A 24,571-nucleotide genomic window follows, 5' to 3' on the forward strand; every position below is an offset into this window, starting at 1 on the left:
GCAGCAGAACTAGCCTGAGGAGAAAACTCCTAGGTGCCAACCCCCTAGGTAGAGGTCTGAAAGTACACTGCTTATGGCACATATACAAAAATTGTGGAATAGGAATATTTGCTCTCTTTTTATTCCAGTTTGAAGAAATAGTCATCCTAAAGTGTTGAATACCTGATTTAAACACTGGTGGTGACAGTGCAGTGCTGACAATATTTCCAGATAATTAAGTAAGAATATGGGCATTGCCTCCCTCTTCAGAGCTATGAATCAAAAGTAACCATTATAGGGTGGCCAGTTAGCTCATTTGGTTAGAGCATGGTGTTACTAACACCAAGGTTGCCAGTTTGATCCCCGAATGGGCCATTGTGAGCTGTGCCCGCCTTAAAAAAAAAAAAAAAAAAAGTAGCTATTATAACTACTTCAACGAACAAAACGTTCTAGAATGTTGCGGCAGGAAGGATTCTGAGATGGCTGCAAGATTCTGTTCCCTGGTACACATGCCTTCTAAAATCCCTTCCCCTGACGTGTGTGTGTGTGTGTGTGTGTGTGTGTGTGTGTGTGTGTGGCGGTGGGGGGCGCAGCGAGGGGTGGTGAATGAATGTGATGGGATATCACTCCCATGATTAGATTACTAATTGACCTTGAATTAATCAAAAGAGAGATTATCCTGGATGGGCCTGGCTTAATCTTGAACTCTTGAAAAGAAGGTAAAGCATCAGTAAAATGTTTTTTGGCTGGCCTGGGACATAAGCCAACTGCCAAATTGTGAGAGAAGGAGGGCACATGGCCAAAACTTGAAGACCCCTGGCCAAAAGCCAGTAGAAAATGGAGGCCTCACTTTTAATTGCAAAAAACTGAATTTTACTAGCAATCTGAGTGAGCTTGGCAGAGGATCCCAAGCTCCAGATGAGATTGTGGCTTGACCAACATTTTGATTTTAGCCTTGTGAGACCCTGAGCAGATAACCCAGTATGCCCTACTGGACTTCTGACCTACTGAAAGTGTGAGGTGATAAATGGGTATGAAGTCACTAAGTGTGCGATGATTTGTTATATAGTGGTAGAAAACTAATATGGCTGTGGTTAGGAATTATCATTGAGAGAATTTTTAATTACATAAAATTTTTCTCCAAATCTCTTCACTTTGTATTTGCATTGCGAATGGAGACTTTCTCAGAGTTATGAGACAAAAGAAGAACAAACTCAACAATATAGGAATGAATCTTCTTCTTCAAATATAGAATCTACTACAGAACTTGGCCTATTATTGGCACATTTTAAATAGTAGATACTATCTCATATATATATAAAGAAACTCATTAATTTTCATACTTTTAAAAATTCTACAATTTAGAGGTTCCTACTGCTTCCATTGTTAAAGCTTAAAGTTCATTCCCTCGTGTGAACAATATATGCATATTTCTGATTGCAAGAATTCTTCATGTTAAAAACCCAAACCTTTATGTACTTCCTCTCAGTTTCATAATTCAAAAATCATAGTGCATGTCTTCTTTTCTGTTCAAATTTATTTTACTGGAATAAATGGAGAATGAATGGTAACATTAGTTTTTCTTTTTCTTAATAACTGGATCATATTTTCAAATGATTGATTTGATTCACCAACAGATGATTGGATTCCAAATATTGTTTGAAAATACCTAATGGCTGTATAACAGAATGTTTAACCATGCTTTGTAGACCAATCCCAATTTTTAAGCTTCTAGATGTTACACACCTTTCTATCCTCTGCTACTATTTATCTGATCACTTAGAAGTCAGAAATTGGGCCGGCCCAGTGGCTCAGGCAGTTGGAGCTCCGTGCTCCTAACTCTAAAGGCTGCCAGTTCGATTCCCACATGGGCCAATGGGCTCTCAACCACAAGGATGCCGGTTCGATTCCTCGAGTCCCTCAAGGGATGGTGGGCAGCGCCCCCTGCAACTAAGATTGAACTAGGCACCTTGAGCTGAGCTGCCCCTGAGCTCCCAGATAGCTCAGTTGGTTGGAGCGCGTCCTCGCAACCACAAGGTTGCCGGTTTGACTCCCCCAAGGGATGGAGGGACTGCGCCCCCTGCAACTAGCAACAGCAGCTGGACCTGAAGCTGAGCTGTGCCCTCCACAAATAAGACTGAAAGGACAACAACTTGACTTGGAAAAAAAATGTCCTGGAAGTACACACTGTACCCCAATAAAGTCCTGTTCCCCTTCCCCAATAAAATCTTAAAAAAATAAATAAATTTGGTATTAAAAAAAAAGAAGTCAGAAATTGTACTTGGCTGTGAGTAACAAAACCCAGAAAAACAGAAGCTTAAACAAATGAAGGCTTTTATTTTCTTCACATTTTGTGAAGCCTGCAGCTAGGTATTACAGGGCTGGTATAGTGGTTCCCTGCTCCCAGTAGAATCCAGGCCTTCTTCCGTGCTTCCATTAGCCATCTTTGGTGCATGCTTGTTGCCTCATGAGCCCAAGCTCAGTGCACCACTTCCAGTATTACATCTACTTTCCAGGAAAAAAGAAGAAAAAAATGCAAGGGAAAACATTTGTTAGCTCAGTGTGTATTGCTTTTAAAGAGGCTTCCTAAGATTCTCACCCAGTGACATTTATATGTCATTGGTCAGAGCACATGGCACTTCTATCTGCAAGGGGATATTGCTAAGAAATTTAGTCTTTATTTTGTTTTTCCTTAGACAATCACTTTGTTGTCCCAAATGAAAGAAGGAAAGAATGGAGAAAATTATGAATTTTTGCCACATATTGCATAGACAAAAATTAGTATTATTTAAAGATGAAAAGAAATTTGGACTGTCCAGCTTTGAATTGGGACACAACAAAACTATTATAATATTTCAATGTAGAATTGGATACTGTAAAGCAATGTGACACTATAACACAGTAGTATTGTCTTGACACTAGAAAGTTGTAAAAATATTTGCAATTATTCAAAGAAAACAGGGAGTTATAATAAATTCCATGGGATGAGCAGGCTCATAATTACAATGGTCAAAAAGCCAATGTACATTTTGTGGGTTCTTTGTTAACTATCGATTCTCGTTAAGTACAGATTTTGAAAGATAGGTATTTACATAATCATTTTTTTCTAAAACAAAGATCAATATTAGTATTCAGTTTTTATGAACATTTATATAGCAATAAACCAGATGTTCTAAGAAAAAAAATGGTGTAGTGATAATAAATAGATGAACAACATGATGAAAATTTTTGACACTGAGATGTGCTCTATAAACAATGAAGACAATTTTCTTGAACAGAATAACAGTTGATCTAGTAGAGAATAATCTGACTTTTAGGGACAAGCTCAGTCCAGTTGGATAATTTACTTTTGCCCACTGAGGTAGCAGGTTAGTTTCAGTGGACTATAATTTGGGGTGGGAGGGAAACAATGAGTGAAAATGTGAATGCTCCTACTTCATCAGCAATTACTAGTCAGCATAGCAGCAACAAAAAAATCTCTAGAAGATGGCATGTTTCATACCTACTAAAATATATTTAGTCTACTCACAAGCATGTAAAATATATTTGTGCCTTTGATTTCCTTGTCTGTAAAATGGGAAAAACAATTATACCTACTTCATAGATTTGTGAGAATTAAAAGAGTCAATATGTGAAAATAGTATAGAATGGTGTTGGTACATAGTAAATGCTATGAATTTGCTATTATTAGTAGTGAAGTAAATCCAAAAATAAGGTTAATAACATCCATTTTTGAGTGGAGTTAGTGTAGGGTTGTCAAATGGAGATTTAGTCTTCCTGGTGAGGCTGGGGAAGAGAGGTGAAGATTAAATTTTTCCTTCCAGTGTTTTTGTTGGCAATGATACGGTCATTTAACTCTTATTCATGTGTGGGTCTTACCAGGGCTCTTGGAGAAGGATTGAGTCAATAGGAATTAGCTCTCATTATTTCGATTCTCCATTTCCTGTTCTTATTTGTAAAGCCTCTTTTATTCTTATTGGTTGTAAGTTTTCTGCCTTTAAATTTCAAGACTATACATTCCCCGCTGAACCTACTAAAGAGAAAGAAGTCATTACATCCAGAAAGTGTGTTATACTCCTAAGCTCCAGGTGAGGTGGAAGCTGCTGTTGCAGGAGGCGTTGATGACCATTGGATAGTGTTATCTTAACAGAAGCAAAATTGGTAACTGCTGTAAACAAGGAGACTACAGAAGGACATGGAATAAAATGTCTCATTTCATAATATGATATCTCCACTCTGTTAAAAAGTTCTGACAAAGACATCATTAGGATGGTTGAGGAAGGCTCTATGGGGAAAGCACTGGGTCCAAGGCTAAGCTCTGCCTCTTGCTGGTTATGGTTCCTTCCAGGAACTTGGTTGGCACTCATGACGATGGCCACTATATTTGACAGGTGTCCACCTCAGCTTCTATAACAAACAGTACCCACATTACATTGGGTTAAACAAAGTAGATGCTTATTTCTTTCTCTGAAGAAGTCCAGAGATAGGTAGTCCATCTCTGGGTTTAAGGTTTCTGTTTTTGTTCTAGCTGTTCCATAACCAGCAGGAAGGAAGTACAGATTCAGGAGTTTAGCCTCAATCTTTCTAAGGGCAAAACAGAAAAATGGCACATACCACACGCCATTGGCTGGAGGAACCAGCGGTCACATGGCTTCCTTCAGTTGTAGGAATGGCTAGATAAGGTAGTATTCTTTAGCTAAGTAGCCATGAACCCAACTGAAGTTGTTACTATGGAAGGGGAGGGTGGATTTTGAAAGATAACTAGCAGTATATTTTATCTGCTCCACCCACCTCACAGCATTTGGGAAAGGATAAAATCATAAGCCAATCGAAAAAGCACAGGACTGGTTTTAATCCCATGCATGTGGTACCACCAGTATGCTACAAGAGCAATCCACTCAGCCTGATGGTTGTGGGTAAGAAGGCAGGGGCTGCAGTTAGGGTTAAAGGGATCCATCATTCCCTGCATGTTTATGTAAAAGGATTATGGAGGGGGCTCTCTTTGAAGACCTCAAGACACAGAAGCAAGGCTAGTAACCAGAGTTTGTCCAGAACAAACCTGTGTTATGGGTTTAAAATCCCCTTTCTTTGGACTCTGGAAATAATTATATTCATCATCCAGTTGTAGATATATGCCCTCTAATTATCCCCTAATCTTCAGTACAGTCTGTTCACATAGTACCCTTGGGGATTAAGGGATGATGTGATGCTGAGATGGCCTGTGTTCTCTGTGACCCCATCCTTGAGGCCACCATCACCAGCGATAGCATTGTTCCAAAGGAAAGAAGTGGTTCTCTAGTACTAGGATTAGCAGAAAAGCAATCAGCAAAGCAGAGGGGTTTGGTGTCAAGTTCAGTGCTAAAAGACTGGGTGGTACTAGTGGACTAGAGGGTTGGGATACGTCCAGGGAGCAGGCACGTGGGTTCCACAAGTACCAAGGGTGCCAAAGAAATGTATACACATTTTAAGAAAGGAAAAACCTGTATTAGAATTGTAATACTTAATATACACTGGTAACAAAAGATGAATACAAGTCATGTTTGACTTCTGCAATTACAAGAGGTGCTCAAAGTAGTTACTATCAGCATAATTTTAATATAGTTTTTTTCCTTTCTTAAAATATGTATACATGTTTTTAGCACCCTTCGTAGTTAATGAAGACATGATGGCAAGTCTAGAGGGGTTAGGTGAGTGCACTGTGGACATGGCTGATCCTGGAGTCCAACCTGCACTGGGAGGAATGGCATGTTGGATGAAGCTCATCTATCATGTGGGAAGGAGACAGGGACCTGGAATAGACCCTGTGGGCACAAAGCAGGTGGCATGGGGAGTGCCCAAGCAGAAGTAGACAGGAGGAAGTGATCAGCCAGCATGTCGTGAAGTCGGCCTTCCTCCTGGAGCAAGTCAAATATGCCCTTACAGAGTGACACACCTTTAAAACCTTGGGGTCACAAAAGTGAATGGAAACATACTTTTGGTTGAAATTTTCCTTTATGCCAGACAATTGACATTTTTTGTTATGGAGAAGAGAGAAAACTTTCCTGACAATACTTAGATCTTCTCTGGCTACAGGTAATGAATAGCCCACTTGGGTATACTCTTTACCTTCCATGTAAGAGCACATGCTTGGCCCTTTTCATTCAACAAGTGTTTCCCAAACTTCACTGATAAAAAGAATAATGTGGGTTCCATCCCAAGCCAACTGAAGCAGAATCTGCCAAAGAAGGGGATCTAAGAATCTGCATCTTTAACAAGGACTCCTGTTAACTCTTTGACCAGATGCATTGGGAAACATGATGTTCTCAAAGCAGTGGTAGCAACATTCGAAGCTGGGGTGGCTCTGTGGCCAGTGAACTGGTATAAGTGATGGACTTAGGGTGGGCTATAGGAGGACACTGGAATCTAGGCAGACACAGAAGTTAAACCCAGATGAGGAACAGAAAAATTCAAAGAGAAGCAGAAGCATGTTGATGGGCTCCCTAATTCTTTACCTTGGTCATTTTGCCCTCTGGGCCCCATTTCCTCACATATAAAACACTGGGTGACCCTACTTTCAGAGTCCGGTTGGGAAGGCTCATCCCAATCAGGCCTATCACAGTCTCCTCTTTAACCCAAGCAAATCTGCTTAGAATTGCTTTGCTCATTGGGCTTCTACATTAGATTTCATTTAAATAAGTGTTCTGTACCATTTTTTCAAAGTTTGAAAACAATTGCACTAAATGATTTCCCAGGTCCTTAAAGCTCTAGGACATTAAGTGTGTCTGTAGCAGCAATGCCAACAACACAGGTCATTAGCACAGAAAAGAGCGCCAGGGGCCTAAGGAAGCAGGCCGCATTCTGAGGCCTAGGTTTTTTTTTTTTTTTTTTTTTTTTTTTATTGACTCCTGCTGTTCACATCTGCTGGCTTCCTTGTAATGGGCTGACATTTAACTGGAGAGGAAATAACTGTGGTCTCTCCATGAATCTAGCAACTCAACTCAAAGACAAAAATCTACCCCAAAGGTTGTTTGTCATTGTATAGACAAAATAATAACTGGTTGATTTTCTGAATGTTCCCCTTTTTGGTAGTTATTTTACTGTAAAGTAGCTATAATCAAATGTAAGTCCTGTTGAGTGACCTGACATAAGACCAGCTGTGCATTCAAAAGCAGCTGTAGCCAGCAGCAAGCTAGGTGCCTGGTGCTAGAGTTTGTCAGTTGAGAGATGCTACTTCCCCTCTTTGGACACTGCACACTAGTACGTCTTCAGAAATAAGTGTCTGTTTACAAATGAACATGACCTTTGCCTTCCTAGTCACTCTTCAAACCAGGGAAAAGACTGCTAAGTATATGTGGCAAAACTTGGATTCAGGTTCAGAGCTGTGCTTATTAGTGGACGTTAGATGAATCACTTACCTTATCTAAAGTGGGGGATAATAATATCTACTTTGCAGCAGTGCTGTGAGGATTAAATAAGATAACGCATGTGAAAGCATTTTATAAATAGCACAAAGTTTTACAAATATAAAGGTATATTTATCATAATATGAATAATGACACCATATTCAAGCAAACAACATTCGGAAAAACAAGATCCCATTCACAAACTATACAAATGCGTTTATTTATAATCAGACAATATGCATGTATTAACAATGCATGCATTCATTCATTCACTCATTCATTCATTCACACATTCATTCACTAGGTCCTGCCTATATAGCACCTATCCCTGTGGGAGATCAGTAAATGAAGGGGGAATGGTTAGGTGAAAAATACATTTGGGGATTGATGATCATACAGTTTAATGTCTATTGAGCCAGTGCTGTGTTCCAAGAATGAGGCTCCTCCCTCCCTGTGGGAACATAGATCATTGAGACCTTATTTTCTCCAGTGGTGGGGCTCATAGCAGACAGGAGAGAGTGGCTCGGTAAATCTGATAATCCAGAGGGCATCCAGAGTTGGCCCCTAACTTGGCAAGTGAATGCTGACTGAACGTAAGTTTTCAATCGGGCCACTTTTCAGGATGTTCATTGCTCTCCCTATTCCTCACTGAACCATGCTAGTCATACCTTGCTTGGATGCTCGAGTCTCCCAAATGTCCTGAATAAATTATACAGGATCTCTTCAGCACTGAGACCACTTTGACCTTTCAGAAGAGAATGACTGGATGTGTAGACTACTTGACTTGTGGACTAGTAGAGTGATCAAAACCACTCTAACCTAGTACTGAAGGCAAAATGACTTTGTAAATAAAAAATAAGATAAAGTAAGTGTGCCTCCATTGAAGCTCTTTTAAATTGTAGCAGAGAACACAGTGATTTAGTCTGATTATGTTAATACGATACACACAATGATGTAGCTTTAAGTAGCACAAATAAGTGGACCCGGTATGCCTGCTGGAGCGCTGCCAGGACCACCACACCCTTGGTTTACCTGTATTACATTTCGACACGCCGCACCAGGCATTAGTCTCCCACGTCCTGACCATTTATGTCACTGCTTTTACTTACACAGGATTAATTCCAAACTTGCTTTTGTTACTTTTAATAAATGTAAATAAAAACAAATGCAAGCTTGGCCATATAATCCCCTAAAGGTAGGCTGAGTTGGATGGTAACTACCAGAATTTTCCAGTCTACCGGAAGCTTCTTTTGATATCCCTCACTTCTCTCTGAAGTGGTAACAATGAAGATTAAAGTATTTTCCCCTATTGAGTGCTTCTCTCCCCACACTCTTTCCCTACTTCTGAAAGGCTCTTAGGTCAGACAAGAGCATTGCATATATTTTGCAATCCAAAGAGATCAAGCAAGGATAAAGGGCAGGGTTTCCTGCTGGGGAACCCTCTGAGGCCAGCAGCCTTCCCTCTGAGGCTCTGTAAGTCACTCCCTGTCCTGCCCTGACATTTTCTGTGCCTTTGACTTTGATTAGGTCCAGAGACTCCTGTGTGGGGGAGGCAGCTGGTATGTACCTTTCCTCTGCGTGTGAGAAATCCCATCAGGCATCGTGAGGTATTGAAGTGGTTGCCTCGTGCTCTGTTATCGAATGATTCCTCAGAGAAAGGCCATTTCCTCTTCCACACTTTTGGGAGGTGACAGTCCTGTTGCTCTGGACACAGTTTTTCCCAGGCCTATGGTGATACCTGTGGCTTTGTTCCATGGTGCTTTGAAATCTCCATTTATCTAGTATGTTTACAACTCTTGGATATAGATGAAGTGTATACATCCTTTGCTGTTCTTTAACACTGTAACATTATTATAACATGTGTACAACTCTCTTTAAATATATATATGTATGCACATATATATTATATATATATAATACATATATTTGATAGGCTAGGTAATAGATAAACTTACAGTTGCATAAAGGTTGTGTGAAGAACTTTTGGAACTTATTTAGTTCATGCATTTATGGTCACCAAACACCAACACAAATTAGTGATCTTATGATAAATTTTGTAATAATTCTAAGGTTATGCTGAACAAAGTGGGTTCACCCCTCAACCCTAATCTCACAATAATAATGGCAACTAACATTTGACCAAGGCATGGCAGTTGGGAAAGTACTGACCTATAAATTACCCATAATGTTCCTCATACCGTTATCAATGCCATTTTACAGATAGAAACCCGAAGCTTACAGAGGACAAGAGATTTGCCCAGGATCCCTCAGGAGGTACATGCAGAGTCAGGATTTGAGGCCAGCCTTCTGACTGTAGAGCCACAGAGGCTGCCCAACCTATGCACGTTTCCTATACTTCTCCCAGAGTCAAAGGAGCCGGCCAACATGTTGTGGTGATAACTTACAGGAGTAGGCATTGAGGGACGGTGATTTGGTTGTTATTTTGCTGCCTGTAGTTGTGTGATTCTGGGTAAATCTCTTAACTCATGCAGGCCTCAGGTTCCTCATTTCTCATAGGAAGAGTTTGACCAGATAGTGTTTGTCAGTGGAAGGGGTGAGGGAAGTGGGGGAAGGGGGTGAGAGGTGGAGGGGGTGCTGGCTGCGTGCAGGCATTTCAAAGATTCTGCAAATGCCTGGTTGACTTCAAGGAGGCGGAGGGTAACCTTTGACCATTCTTAACTCCTGTTTTCAAACGTCTGACTTCATCTAAACAGCCTCTTAGTTCAAATGTTATAAATGGTAGGAGAAACCACATCACTATACAGAACCAAAAAAGAGATGTTGAAAACTAGTTTTGCAACCTTTACCCTTCACCCACTATGGAATACTAAAGGATTAAAGTTGAAAAGGCCAAGGATGGATAGAAATTGGAAGACTTCTTTAGAGAGAGTTCTGAGTATGCTGTTAGTATCCTTTACCCAAGGATAGGGCAGGGGGGTGGAGGGGAAGGGTACTTTCCCCTCCCCCATGGTCAGTGAATAGGGCTTTAGGGAGGACACTGGGAGTACTTGATTTGTGCTCCCTGTTGCCTGAGGAGACTCTGTGCATCTGTATCCGGTTCCACCTTGACAAGTCTAGAGCAAGTGGCTCGCTGAAGCCCTCCATGTGGAGTGGAGGACTGTGGTTTAGGAAGTAACTGCACTCGCTGTGAAAGGCCAAAGGAGCATGCTTCTTGTGGACCAGGTGCAGACTAAGAAAGAGAAAGAGCTGGCTTGGGGTTGCCTTACATCCTACCTAAGACAGCTACCTCTTACAAAGAGACCTCTGTAGAAAAAGGCTGGGGGTAGGGACTAATGGAAGACTCATTAGAAGCCAATCTGTAGACTTCCACTTACATTTGTCACAGGAATAGCAAATGAAAGTCCACAGAAGTGAAAGTCTCCCAAGAACCTATGACAACACCCCTTGAGAGAAAAGTCAACTTTAAACACTTACGAGGCCTAGCGTACACCAGCACCACCCAGGACAGCCCCTGCTGAATAAGATTTCTCTTGCCTCTGCTTTCCCTCTCCCTCCTGACCCTTTAATTCTGAAGATGTCAGAGACTCCATTAATTAGCTGGGGCGAAACAGGTAGAAGAAGAAAATAAAAAGCTAAAGATCAGGCAACCCAAAGCCCCTTCCCCACTGCTGGGGCCCAGCGTGAATCTCTCCCACTAGGGAGGGCGGAAGCATGAACTTTGAAAGGAGTTCCGAGGTTTGGTTACACTGAACTCGTCAGACTAATCATTGAATTGTAATTACTTGCAGGAATACAGTGAGCAAAGGACTTTCTCCCCCTTGATTAAATCTGAGAAAGACCAGAAAAGGTTGGCACCAAATTGCCTCCAAAGGAAAGGGAACACCAGCCCCAAACAATGGGCCTGCAGGGGCAGTGGAGAGAAAGGAAAAAGTTATTTTCTGTTACCTTTCATGGGTGCTGAATAACGAGCATAATGGTTACATCTAATATAATAGTATTTTTCCTTGTTCCTGATAAGTTGATGGGAAAAAGAGTGTCTCATTCTGAAAAGCTTAAAAATCACTAAAACTCAATGTTGTCGAAAGCCACTTCTGACATTGGCATCAATACCAGTTAGAACAGAGTGGAAAAAAATTGGCAGCAGGACTTGTTCCCCCCACCCCCACCCCGCCGCCTTCCCCATTGTGTTCACATCCATTTAGATCTTGTGGCATGAAATTTAAGGAACTGAAATCATTTCTTTCTCTATGAAGCGATGATGCAACTTTTATCCTGGTCTGTCCCATCCCCCCACCCCCAATGCACAGACAATAATAAACCTTACATTTGGACCAGGGGGACGAACGGAAGAGGGAAGAAGCAAGTGAGAATAGCAAGATGCATCTTGATGTGGTGCATCTTCTTACAGCTTCAAATCTGTTTGCTGCCAAGCAATTTGAAGCAGTTTTATATTAAAGCCAACTTGGACATATGATGTTGTAGCATGTAAAACTTGTACGATTGTTAAATCCAACAAGAGATTTGATAGAAATGTCGAGCTTTCAGCTGTTTCAGCCTTAGTTCACTTACATCCTGAGGGTTCTTAGTTCACCCTGCTCTGCTAGTAGAGGTGTTTTTCTGGAAGTGCTTGAGGAAATTTGGCCTAATTTGCTTCTCTTCTCAGGATCACCTGTATTGGGAATAGCAAAAAATTATTCAAGAACCAAAGAAATGGCACTTTGATGATAGAAATGAAGGCAGTTTGATGGGAGGTGGAAGAGATCTTTTGGTGGGTGTGTGAAGCAACTCTAATTTCATATATTCTGCCAACTGACAGGGCCAACTCTGTTTATAAATCTCTGTATAACCAGGTAAGAAAAGAATAAGAATGATTTAATGGGAGTTTATTAGACAACCTTTTCCCCAAAGTATATTTAATAGAATACTAGTCTCATAAAAGGCCTTAGAAAACGAGTTCCATGGTCAGCTAAGTTTGGGAGGCGCCTTCTCAGAGAGTCACAAAAGCACAAAGATGTTAAAGGCTCTGAGAAATCATGCAGCAAGATACACAAGTTTGTTTGACCCAGTGTTGCCCAAATACAGTGGATCATTTAAAAAGTGTAACTCCTCTATTTATAACTATATTATAATGATATAAATGATGTAGGATCTGTCGAGTTTCTGGGTGTGTGCCGGGATCGTGTCTCGTGAAGCCCAAGAATGGACACACAGACCAGGGAGGGGCAAGTAGTTGTAAAGGAAGATAGTTTATTAGAGGCTGGAGAAGAGGTTGCAGCTCCCATGCGGGAGGGGGTCCAAAACTGGGAAGCCGGGTGACTTAGGCAAAAGCTCTTGCTTTTATACCTTCCCTTGCCTGCTTGGGGAAGGGGGCTGGAGGCTTCTAATGGAATTCATCTATCAGGTTTGTCCTGTTTGTCCATCCTGAAGGGATAAGGAACTAACCCATTTCTATTTATCAGATCTGCTCCTTTGTTCAGCCAGAAGGGATTTGAGATAATGTATTAACCTTAAGGTGTATTCTCTTGTCTCTGTCCTGGAGTGAAGGAGACATTCCAGAAACTGGAGTTTCAGGATATGGCTGCTTTTTGTTTATTCCACCAGGGACCCCCCCCTGTTTACCTAGCAAAACACTAACTAACCTGTCTCAATAATACCTCAGAATTAGTATTCTGGGGAACATATCTAGGGAAACATGATACAAGATTACATTATAGATCAAAAATTACCATCTTTTTTTTACCCAGGACTCCTCTTTCCCCACCCCCATTTTATCTCATGTCTTGAACATATTTCCTAGCAAATAAAATCAAATTTATCTCACTCACAGTTGTATCAAATGAAGTTATGCAAGCATAGGAATGTATAAGTAGTATTTGCTGCTGCAGATTCCTTGACTTTGGCTGTAGTCTGTACTTGCCCCTAGGTGCATTCTGCTGTGGGTACTCAGTTTGGGTATTACAACCTGATAACAGTCTGACCCCCAGTTTCATCAGAGGAATGCCTGTGGCAGCATCAACAGCCAATCAGAACTTTTCAGCAATATGAGCTAGTCAGTTGCCAGACCGAACTGATATAATTCTAGCCCAAAGCAAAGAAATAAGATGTTATAACTAACTTGTGTGAATCGATACATGGGGCATGTACAATTGTCTCTAGAAGTTTGAAAATATTTAAAATAGCCCTAGGATGTCTTGCTAACTTCACAGATCCCTAAGCATCCAGGTGTTACAGATTGAGATGTACAATAGGCCATTTTACAAATGCCATAATTATGCTTATATGGCATACATGGCCTTTGTATTCAAAGTAAAGGTGACTTCCTATTAGGTAACCCTCAAGATCACAAAAATTGATAACATGTTATAGAAAGTATGCAAAAATAAGAAAATTCTGAGGCATGGCAAAACTTTTGTTCTTTAAGAAATACATTTTATTTCCAGTTTATTGAATATAAGGACATTCATGCATCGTGCTTTGCAGATGACAAAGCACTTCTACGTTAATCATCTCACTTAACTGTCCCAGCACTCAGCTGATACTGTCGTCAGTACACAATGTGGCATAGAAAAGTGATGCGTTACATAATTTTTAGGACCTTTTGGGTGCACATGTTGGAAATACGACATAAACTACCTTATCAAGAAAGTCCATTTACTGGAATGATACTGGTGGGTTTTTGTTTTTTCACAGACTTGTAGGAAGTGTTGAATAACCAGACCTGGGTAGCACCGAGATGGAGCAGGGCTACATGCATACTGCAGGCCAGGAATGAGAAAGCTCTCAGCATTTATCTCAGTCTCATGCACCTCTCTGGATGTTGGCTTCATTCTCTCTCATTTCTGACTGGCTTTCTCCACGTGGGGGAAGACATGCTTACCAGAAGTACCTGAGTTTTACATGTAAGTGTGGAGCCACCGGAGACCAATGTACTTCAATTCATACTTCATTCCAAGGCCAGAAGCCACAGAAAAGACTGTGGCTCAGCTTAAGTCCCATGATAACCTGTGGATGAATTAACAACAGCCAGGGAGCTGGGCCCTAATGTATGCATATGGAGGCTCCTGCGGCACACATGTACCTGAAGTACAGCTGTGAGAGTAGGAGTGGGGAAGAAATCCATTCTTAGAAAAGATGTGCTAAGCAGACAATTCTGTAGGTGTGGACTCCGTATCATGCACTGGTGGTCTCTCAGAAGCACCCCCAAGCACACAATAGCTGAATCTATGCTCAACTGCATAAGGAGAATGATTGTATATTAATGGAAACTCCGTGGGTCATTTCTTTCAAGGAGACCAAATCTTCCCCATCTCACTCCAAAAGAGATGTAAGCCATGTTCTATTCAGGCCTGGGGTAAACACAGCACAGGTTTCTTCTTGAGTTCCTGTTTTAAGGGTAAAAATGGTTAGAAAAGTACTATGAGAAAATAACTCATGACCTGGAGGAAGAGAGGGCATCTTTGTGTCTGGACTATTTCTTTATATGAGAGTTGACAGTGAGATAAGGATGAGGGGTTTGGCTGGACCTTAAACTTCAACTCTCTAACCTTCCCAGGAAGGTCTGTCTGCAAATGTCTCCACCCCTTTTCTAGGAGGGAGGAGGAGTGAAAAAAATGTGTGGGAAAGAAAAGAAACAGTTCTAGAAATTAAAAAGAGGAATTGTTTGGGTAAGAACTGTTTGGTTTCCAGGCAGGTGTCAGGTGTAGCCAGGCCTACACAACTACAAAGGAATATGCAATTGTAGAACCAGAAATCTGTTAGGAACATAGCAACTTGTGCTGTTTGCATTTCTTGTAATCGTTTCCTTTTACTTCTCTCAGTATTATTCTCGAAAGCAAAGGCGTATTTTACCTGTGCTAAGGGGAACTTCCACCCCACTTACTCCCTAACCCCCTGCCTTTCTGTGCCCATATTTTGAGGGAGGGGCCTAATATCCATGGGGCTAGTTTTGGTGATAGCTCTAGAATAAAAATGAGAAAATTCCAAGGACCAAGAGAAACTCCCTTTTGTGGTTGGTATGGTGGAAGAGGGAGGCGGTGGTATTGAGTGTTTAGAAGCTGTAATGGTTAATTTTATGTGTCAACTTGGTTAGACCACGATGCCCATATGTTGGTAAAACATATTCTGGATGTTTCTGTGAAGAGTTTTTTTTATTTTTTATTTTTTGATAAGATTAACATTTAAAATGATGGACTTTGAGTAAAGCAGATTATCCTCAATAATGTGGGTGGACCTCGTTCAGTCAGTTGAAGGCTTGAGTAGAACAAAGACTGAGCTGGAATAAATTCTGTCAGCAGACTGCCCTTGGACTCTTTGCTGGGTCTTCAGCTTGCCCTACAGAATTTGGACTTACCAAGCCTCCACAATTACATGAGCCAATTCCTTAAAATCAATCTCTCTCTCTCTCTCCCTCTCTCTCTCTCTCTCTCCCTCTCTCTCTCTCTCTCCACACACACACACACACACACACACACACACACACACACACACCCCTTGTTGGTTTTGTTTCTGTGGAGAACTCTGACTAAGACAGAAGCTGTTTCTACAACCAAACTTTATACAGAGATTGCCGAGTCAGAGCTCTTCCTAAACCTGGAGGCTGTTGCTGTACATAGCTCTTTACTTGAAGAGAGTAACAAGAGAGAAGAAACTGATTTCCCACATATCAGTGACTATTTATTATTTACTGAGGGCCTCTTTCTGCTAGGTGTTAATACTCAGCAAGGTAGCATTTGGACATGTAGGGATGAGAGTGAAAAGGGGCTCTGATTCATAGAACGACTTGTCCTGGGAGCATGTAGTGGTGTGCAGGGATGTGAACAGAGTGTGGGCCCAGGTGCCCAGTTTGGTAGGTGCCCAGGAAATGTGAAGGGAATTATAGAAATATTATGTAGGAAAAGGTTTGCATGGCCTTGATTGCCAGGCTAATGAGGCATGCCTTTTCTCTATAAGCAACTGGAAGACAATGAGGATTTTTGAATGAGGGAGTGAAATATTTGGAGGGAAGGATGCTGCGATGCAATTCAGAATGACTTGGAAAGAAAAGATTGGGAGCAAAGAATCCATTTGAACATTTGTTGTAATTACCTCCGTATTAATTCCTTTATTCTTTTATTCACTGGACATTTAGCGAGCCTCCGTAAGTGCCATGCATTGTGCAGCTTAAAGAGAGATACAATGGAGACTGTGCCTCTAAAGCATCCACCATTCTGGGAGATGTGTACGGAGGAAGAACTGTCAGCAAATATTGTGCAAGTATTTCCCAGCCTTTAGTACTTAGGCCTGAGGCTCTCACATCAAATTCTGACACTGAGCCAAATTCAGAGTTTTTCTGCATGCCTAATAAAGTGATACCAAGTGCTTTTGTACCTTGTTCATATATCATCTCATAATAATAGAAGACAAATATCCAAATGAAAAGTGGAAAAATAATCCCAGTAATTATGGACCTGATACACACACACACACACACACACACACACACACACACACACACACACACACAACCTATCAGCTCCTGAGGGACGGTGAGTTTGCTCTCTAGGCTATCTCAGGATTAGTCCCCGAGCCTGAGAGAATGCCCTTACACCCGGTAAACTCGGTACTGGTGACTCAGAGGATGGGCTCTGTGAGCATAAAGATTGGACTTGGACCTGAACACATTATTTTCTTATCTTTAATCTCCACAAAGTGTGTGTTTATTCTCCTCTCACAAAAGCCAAGCCCAAGGTGCGCTGCCTATTTTATTAAGGAATTACTTCTCTTTGAACAGCTGTGTGTCCTGTACATACCCTCCTGAGAAGAGAAGGTATGGCAGAGAGGTGCACACACTGAGAGCTGGCCTGTACAGAGCGTTTCTCGGGCCCCGTGATACAAGCAGTGACACCCTGGAGGGCCATGGATCAGTGAAGGGATAGGAGGAGTTTTCATTTCAGTCATTCATTCACCCGGAAAGCCTCAGCCCTATCTCACGAACCTAGTTTCTGAGAAGTCATGCAACCTGATTGCATTTTACAACTTGGTAAATGATATATTCTAAGGGCTCATAAAAATTAATCTAGATGCTTGTTACAAAGCTGATACCATAAAATGAAAGAAGGAGCAGAAGGCTGCTTTCTGTGTGAGTCCAGGATGGGGCAAGCTGTGTGTGGGTCCACAAATTGTTGAGCAAGAAAGAGGCTCCTTCTAGTACTTTTCCTTGTTGGAACTGGCCATGCTCAGGGCCTCGGACAAGGGCCCTCATTCTCTGGCTATAGACACAAAGAGCTTAAGAGATGCCATGGAAGCAGGAAAAGCTTCCCTTTGAGAGGTTTCTAGAGTGTTCCCCAAGGTGGTTCTTCCTTCAATCCCTCCTTTCAATTAAATAAAATCATTAAGTATTCTGAAAGTAATAATAGCTATCATTTACTAGGACCTAATGTGTGACAATTTATTTACACGTGTTGTCTCTTCAATTCTTACTATCATGTATCATGTTCACTAGTGATCCCTAGAGAATCAGAAAAAATAACTTGCCAAGGTCACATGGCTAGAAAGTGAGGGAGTCTGTATACAAACCTAGGACTGCCTACTGCCACTGCCCATACTTACATGAATTCTGCCTTATCTAAGGCAATATCTGGGTCATTTTTACTTATTTACTGTGGAGGTAAAATGCAGGTCATGAATGTTTCAAGTGGAAGGAAGTAAGAAGTCTAATTTTCTTCCTTCTAAACAATCTCTAGCTCTCTTGAGAGAGAACAGGGAAAGATACATGAAAATATTTTGAGTCCTCCTTTTTAAGCACTGTGTCAAATTTTTAATAGCAAGGCAATAGCTAGGGAGTGACTTGATATTTTTAGAAATTGAAAATTTATTTTAAAAAACAAGTAAACAGTAACTGGGTAGATTCCCATTACTGTTAAGATCTTTGCCTATTAGTTTCTAGTATTTTTTAAAAGAAAAATTGCTTTACTGTTTAAAAGTCATTCAAACTATTTAGGAAAGTAAAAATGAAAAGTCAGTCAATCACCCAGAAACTACCACGGTTAAGGCTGGAAGGACATGCGTCTTTCTATGCATACACTCAAGAAGATATACCTTATAAAAATGGCATCGTGGTGTAGTGCTATTTCTCAATAAGAAAACAAATTTTGAATTTTGAAAAATTAAATGAAACACAACGGGAGGAATTGTTGAACTTCATGTACATGTTTCTTCTCCACTAGGGATATTTTCTAAATATCTCTCTAAGGTTATAAAGAGGTTGTGAAGAATATTTAAAAGTATTTCCCGCCAATTATATGGTATAAAATGAGAACATTGACGTTGTCATTCTTCCATCTCCCCTTTGCCTATCTCTCAAATGTTATTGGTTATTATTATTTTCAAATTTCCAGATTTATAATGTTTACATTCTGTAATTATAACTTCATTGTTTTATTGTAACTTTTTTGTTTAAATGGAAGTGTTCCCTACCAGTCTTAATACTATAGTTTCTTTGATCTTTACTTTGATTCATCTCTTATTTGTTTGGATTGCATTATCAGATATTTTTGCAAAAGGGACACATGGGCACCATATTCCCTGGTCGTTTCATGTTTGAAAATACCTGTTGTTGTCTTTATATCATGACTGAATCAATGCTCCTGAGTCACAATTTTTTTTTTTTTTTTACTAGAACTTTGTGGCCTTTTCTCTGGTCTTCTGCCACTATGTATTATTGTGGAGACATGAGTCCAGTTTGATTTTTTTCATTTTTGTAGGTGCATTTCTCAGAGTTCTCCACAGAAACAGAACCATTAAGAGCCATATGTATATATGTATATCTTATATATATCTTATATATCCTATATATATAGGAGATTTATATGGAGATTTATTATAAGGAATTGGCTCATGGGATTATGGAGTCTGAGAAGTCCTAAGATCTGAAGTTGGCCAGCTGGAGACTCAGGAGAGCCTATGTGCAGTTCCAAACTGAGTCTGAAGGCCTGAGAAGTAGGAGAGTTGATGGTATGCTGTCCAGTCAGAAAGCTGCCAGGCTCAAGACTCAAGAAGAGCCAATGTTTCAGTCCCAGTCCAAATGCTGGAAAGGATGAATGTTAAAGCTCAAGCAGTCAGGCAAGGAGTTTCCTCTTACTCAGATTTTCGTTCTGCTCAGCTCTTCAATGCATTGAATGAAAGCTATCCACATTGGAGAAGGCCATCTGCTTTACCCAGTCTACTGATTCAAATGTTAATCTCACCCCAGAAACACTGTCACAGATACACCCACAATAATATGTAGGCATATGTCTGGGCATCTCGCAGCCTGGTCAAGTTGACACATGAAATTAGCCATCACAGTAGTAATATGCTTTCTTGGATATCTAAAGAATTCTTTCTTTGTCCTTGATCTTCAGTAGCTAAGCAAGTTGGTGTCTCTATTGAGACTTCTGTATAATATTTTCTTGGAACTGATTTGCATATCCAGTTTTTCCCTTGACTTGAGGTATTGATATAGAGGATTTTTCTTGCTATTACATCTTTCACCACAGCTTCTGCTTCATTTGTATTTTCCCTAGCATAGAAACACCAGTTACCATTATTTGGGATTTTAATATTTTATTTTCTCTGTATTGTTAGTGTTATTCGAATTGACTTTGTATTTTGTCTTTTAAAATTTCATATTCAGTGGTGTCTAATCCTTGCCATCCTTAGTTTATCAGTTAGTTCTGTGACATAGTACTAGTCAAATCTTCCTTTTGCTCTCATTCTGTTGTTTTATCACCTTATCTTTAAGCTCATACTTTATTGAATTCATACTCTCATTAATTTATGCGACGGCATGAAGCAAATGTTAATGATTTCCTTCTGGGTGTTTTCTGTCCTTTATTCCTCTTCCTCCCTCCCTCCCTTTCTTCTTCCCCAGTATTATGTTTTCAGTTCCCATTACATTTATTTTCATTCTGTTCCTGCTTGGTCAGTTCTGTCCAGCTTTGCCTCTGTTATGCTGTGGAAGACTTTTGACTCAAGTCCCACTGAATCCAATGTGATTTCTTCTCTGGGCAAGGGTTTGAAGCTGAGTACTTTTTCTTCTATTTATTTTCTGAAGCTAGTATGACTTTGGGGGCCTGATTTTAGGGTTACTAGCTGAGTTAGACCGGCTCTGTCTTGTTTCTCTTGGATTTTTCTCTTTCTTTCTCTAGCCATTAACTTTTGAAATATGGTATCAGGTTATACCACTGTTCGTGCTTGGTTGCCTTTGGTGAATCTATGCCGAAGAAGGTTCCTAAATCTTTATTTTGCTCAAATTTTATGCGTTGGGGTCAAATAAATTCTTTCTTTCGTTTTCTTTCATATGCTTTTAGAACAATTAACCCAGAAGTTATAATGATACGAGAGGTAACTAAATGAAGAAGTTGACTTGTATTTAAGTCAGAGAAACTTTTTTTTTTTAAATTTAGGGAGCACCATCTCATTATGACACATGACCCTATTGTACAGGGGAAAGAGAACTGAACTGAGCATCAGATAACCTTACATTTCAGCCCCCAGATCTAGCATATATAGCTGAAACTGGGGAAAGCCCTTCACTTCTTTAACCCTCATTTTCCTCAGCCGCAAAATAGGATGCTGGTATCCACCATAACCACTTCAGAGAGCTGTTGTGAGGCTCAAATGAGGTAATTAAATGAAAGAGCTTTGTAAATAGCAAAGTGACAGTTAATATAAGATGTTGTCATCATTATTATTATTATTATTATTATTATTATTATTGAATCCTTATTTGTAGAGCTTACCATAAAGAAGGTTATACAAGCATGCTTGGGAAGGAGATTTACCAGATGAAGAGTCTATCTGATTAAGCTAGGGAGTTTTTCCTAACATTCTTATTTCCCCGTCCCTATTCTGAGAGGGAGAGCGAATATGCAGTTTGAAAGATGTTATTAGCTTATTCTGTATTCCATCTCCCGTCTCCATTGAGAAGTAATAGGTTTTGACATTCACCCACCTGAAAGACAGGTGACTAAGTTTCTCTTGCTGCTCTATGTATTTGTAAATATTAATAAAATGTTCAAGCAGTCCTTGCATGAAAGAGTTAATAGCATTAACCACATTTTAGTATTTTTCTTTTTATGGTTCCTTTTGGATTTTAAGAGATTTGCATTGTTTTTTTTCAGTTTTGATTAAGATTCTTTTCAAAACATATTCTCTGCTGACTTGAAGGAGAAGAGCTGTGAAAACTTTGACCACAAGTCAAAGACTGAGTAATAAACCTTGTTTATAATAAAACTAATCTGAATCACGCAAATCAAATGATTTATTTGCTTATGAGTTTTATTTTGAAACTAAAATTTTATTTATTCCACCTGTATTAAAAAAAATTCCCTTTGCATATTTACAAAAGCAGTAAATACATGGGACTAGGTTTCATACCTTCACACATGCCGGCAGGTAAATAAGCTCGTTGATACCATTGATTTTCCACCTCATTCATACTTTCAAAATAATCTTTGTTTGGGTAGAAGCAATTTTGGATTGAAAAGTTTTAAAATAAATCACTTACCTAGTGATTTTGATTTTTTAATTTTAGTTTAAAAAGTTGATAATGTTGATTTTGCCTTCACGTAGCCTACTCTAATAAAGAAGCCAATAAAATATTCCTTGGCATGCAACTTCAGAACTCAGTGGCAGCCACAGCAATGGAGTAGTAAAAGACCAAGTAGGGTACATCTGTAAGTGTCAACTTGAGGTGAAATTTTGACGTCAGAACCTACAACTGATACATAGAGAATGGCAGCTTTATTATACACAGGTTTGGCTCTGCTGCCATCCTGAGCCATACCTTTGTTAATGAAATGGTCCTCTCAACTCAACGCTTGAATATTTACTATACAAACATTATTTCTACTGCTGTAGTTCAGGGAACCATCCACTGACATTTATAGCCAACTTCTGCAGTATAATTTGGTTGTGTTTGGTTTTAGGACTCATGTTATACTGAAATACATCCATCATATAATTTGGAAGCATGTCCTGTATAGAACTTTCTTCACTACTTATTAGGATAATCATAATAAACTTGAAACAAGGATTGAAAGTGGAGCATTTGATTTCAATATACTATAAGGAAGGCCATTATCATAGAATTTATTATACCATCTTTGCACCATTTGAACAAAAAGAAAAAAGGGGTAAAGAAAGAAGTCTCTTTAGAGAAATTAGATATTCCCTCAGCCTCTAGCTAATTTGTCAGGGCACGTCAGATGTGGTGTGGTTATTCACTGAAACTAATAAATCATTTTCATTTTAGGTTTAGCAAATCTGAAGTTCACATCTTGGGTTGTCTTCATGTATCACAAATAAAAAAATGGCCAATATAGATTGTGGAAAACAAATACTAATGAACATTAGTGGAAATGTCAGATCAAATACCCAATATTTGCTTTCATCTTGGGTAAAAATTTGGTTAGCATTTAGGTTTGTCAAGATATGTACATTATGCTTTTCTGACTTTCTTTACACTTTTTTTCTGATTTAACAATTGGTATTTTGCATATGTTTCTCACATTTTTCTATTCTCAGGAGCAAAGTGGAATTAATTGTGAATAAAGAGATCAAGTGTTCAGTCACATGTCAATAACTTGTGTGTGTCAGTATTTTTGTCCTCAGTTCTCCATCTGTGAAAGGAGAAATTCTAGGGTGGGAGCATATATTTCAAAGTTGCCCACAGAACCACTTTTGCCTCAGGAACCACTCAGGGGACTGGGCAGGTAGGAATCTAGGCTCTCCCACTCCCACTTTAACCAAAGCAGTATTGCTTTTACCTGTTTATTATATTCAGCTTAACCATAGTTTCTGTATATGAAAGAGGTTTTGCTGAGAGAAAATAACAAAACTTGAAACCCACTGTTTTGGTTATCTATCTACTTATTGCAGTGTGACAAATCAGCCCCCAAAATTAGTGAATTAAAAAATATTTTGTGGCTCGTAGTTCTGTGGGTTGACTGGGCTCCGCTTGTTTTTTTGCACCTTGAGTCTTGCATGCAGTTGTAATCAGATGTGACTGAGGCTGGACTCATGAGAAGTCTCGCCTGGGTTGAATATCCAAGATGGCTTAGTCACTCTCACGTTTGACACTTTGGTGATTCAGGACATTGGGGTCATAGAGATCAGTCAGAAGCCTTTTTTTAAAAACTGCTTTATTGAAATATAATTGATATATAATCAATCGCACATTTCTCATTTGATTTGTTTTCTGGCACTATAGATTATATTTTCTATAATTTTATATAAATACAATCATACAGTAAATACTCCTTTTTTGTCTGGCTTATTTCACTCAGCATAATTATTTCAAGATTCACTCGTGCTTTTGCATATATCAACAGTTCATTTCTTTTATTGCTGAGTAGTAGTAGTATATGAATATACCACAATTTATCCATTTACGCCTTGGTAGATGTTTGGGTTGTTTCTAATTTTTAGCTATTACAAATATAGCGGCTATAATCACCCATATGCAAAACTTTGTATGAGCATATGCTATCATTCATTTTGGCTAAATACTCAGGAGTGGAATAGCTAGGTCAATGGTATATGTATGTAAACAATTTATAAAACTGTCAAATTGTTTTCCAAAGCTTTGGAATTTTACATTCCAGTTAGCAGGGTATGAGAGGTCCTGTTGTTCCATACCCTTGCTAACAACTAGATTCAAGAGTCTTTTTAATTTTAGCCATCCTACAGGGTATGAAGTGATATCTTATTGTGGTTTTAATTTGCATTTCCCTAATGAAAACTGGTTTTCTTCTTTGGTCACGTGTGTGCCAATCTTTTGAGGATTTTTAAATTGGTTGTTTTCTTATCATTGAGTTTTGTAAGTTCTTTTGATCCCAAAACACGATGTATTTCTTTGTTTTTTTAGGATTCTAATTTTTTCTCAGCAATTTTTTAAAATAGTTTTCAGTGTATGCCTTGTGCATCTTTTGTCAAATTTATCTTTATGACATTGTCAATTATCTTTCTTTGCAAAATTATTTCTGTTTCTGATTGTTTCAAGGATCTAGACATACAATTGAATGTTGTATATTGATTTTGTATCCTTAGATAGGCTTACTTTTTTAGTTCTAGTAGCTTTTGTGTAGATTCAATTGTATTTTCTACATAGAAGATCTGCTAATAAAGACAATTGTATTTCTAATTTTTAATCTGGGTGACTTTAATTTCTTTTTCTTGTTGTAAATCTTTGGCTAAAACCTCTAGTGCTGTGAACAAAAGTAAGAAAG

The 24,571-nt window shown here is 39.4% G+C and overlaps 2 long non-coding RNA genes across 8 annotated transcripts in view; one reads left to right on the forward strand and one right to left on the reverse strand.

Moving 5' to 3' along the window:
* LOC141570624 (uncharacterized) overlaps positions 1-24,571 on the forward strand; it is a 755,563-nt gene that overhangs the window by 50,952 nt on the left and 680,040 nt on the right. The window lies entirely within an intron of this gene.
* Positions 2,345-13,275, reverse strand: LOC141570620 (uncharacterized). 2 transcript variants are annotated; one of them, XR_012494829.1, is made up of 4 exons: positions 13,148-13,275; positions 11,892-11,991; positions 3,859-4,012; positions 2,345-2,484 (listed from the first exon to the last, which is right to left on the reverse strand). It is a non-coding gene; the product is annotated as an uncharacterized LOC141570620 (long non-coding RNA). The 2 variants fall into 2 exon arrangements; XR_012494828.1 differs by lacking the exon at positions 3,859-4,012 and having other exon boundaries at positions 7,374-11,991.

This window comes from Rhinolophus sinicus, linkage group LG01 (assembly GCF_036562045.2).
Source record: "Rhinolophus sinicus isolate RSC01 linkage group LG01, ASM3656204v1, whole genome shotgun sequence".
Taxonomy (NCBI): domain Eukaryota; kingdom Metazoa; phylum Chordata; class Mammalia; order Chiroptera; family Rhinolophidae; genus Rhinolophus; species Rhinolophus sinicus.